Genomic DNA, 1,558 nt, shown 5'->3' with positions numbered 1-1,558 from the left:
CAATGGAGTTTACGTCAATCGAACCCAAACCTTGTTTTGTAGAATTAGGTGTTTTGGTTCACATCAGAGTATTATTATTAAAGATAGAGGGGTGTACAAACTTTTTTTACACAAGCTCAAAAAAGGCCAATTRATAGTATTTTTAGGTGATAAAGATTATATATTCTTCCATTGTAAATCTGAGACATAAACAAGGTTTCACATGTATTATTCAAAGAAATATTCCTCAGAGGAAGTTGAAAYGGCCCAGTCAAAGTCCAGAAGTATCTAGAGATCACTAGGAGGCTATGAGGACATATTTTTACAAAGGCTACTTTATTTATCATTGTTTCTGTATTGTTTACAGTCTCTTAAGAACGCTTAAAGTTTAGTTTGTCTCCTGAGATGAGTTGCAGTGTTGATAATCTCCTCTTTATTGCAAATCTAATAACAAAAAAAGAACAATTGTTGTTTAAATTCTGGAGATAAAAAGTAAGACTCAGCTTTTGCTTCTAATAAACTTTGGAACGTGCATTTACAGGCTTTTGAGTTCAGCTGTCTGCTCCATCTATATTGTCAACAAAAATGGAGAAAATCAGGATWTTCAAAATGCGCCCAGGAGATTTTCTCCAGTTACAYAACACCAGTTTTTAAGACCAGATGACATTGTTCTCTGCGTAGCTGGGAAGGAGGAAACCAGCTTCCAGGCCTGATTTTTTTAAGTCCCCACAGACTGTGGTTGTGCAACAGGTGAGGGAAGTCAGCCGCAGTGTGAAAGCGCCTGTGGTCGACTTAATACGCTGCAAAATATGGCGATAAGCGTCGGGCATTCGCAGCGGGCCGGTGGGTTTGGACYGGTTACACCCTCAGACCGCAAGACAACACGGACGGATAACAACTGATCTGAGAGCAGGCGGTGGGGGACAAACACAAAAACAGCTTCCAGACTTTTATTTGGACAGAACGTAAAATCTGGCTTTTGTTTTTATTGTCAAAAACCAGCAAAGCAAATGAAAATCAGTGGAGAAACTTTTCACAGGAGGCAAAAAGAGCTGATGCATGCAGAACAAGGGGACATAAACATTTAGCACATTTGAGTGTTTAATTAGCACTCTTACTTCACTGCATTTTGTTTTTCAGCATTGTACTTTGTTTCACTGCAAAAACACAAAATCTTACCAAGTATGTTTTCTCTAGTTTATTGTGCAAATTTCTTATTGTACTTGAAATTAGTGAAAGCTAACTTACAAGTGGCTTTTCAGCAAGATATAGGAGCTTGTTTTAAGTCAATAATTCATTAATGTTGATTTTTGAAAATTTGTAGATCCACTTATAATAACACATTTTCCCATAAGTGAAATAATCCGCCATTGGAACRGGTAGATTTTCATCWAAAATAAGGATTTAYCAYCTTAAACAAGCCCCTATAGGTTTCTTAAAAGTTAATTGTAAGTTAGTTTGTCRTATTTTAAGTGTAATAAGATATTTGGATTAGGAAATAGAGAAAACATGCCTGGTAAGATTTTGTGTTTTTGCAGTATAAATTTAAATTAATTACAACTGAAAGCCACAACATCTT

This window comes from Poecilia reticulata, linkage group LG2 (genome assembly GCF_000633615.1).
Source record: "Poecilia reticulata strain Guanapo linkage group LG2, Guppy_female_1.0+MT, whole genome shotgun sequence".
NCBI classification, from domain to species: domain Eukaryota; kingdom Metazoa; phylum Chordata; class Actinopteri; order Cyprinodontiformes; family Poeciliidae; genus Poecilia; species Poecilia reticulata.
Note: the sequence above shows the minus strand (reverse complement) of the source record.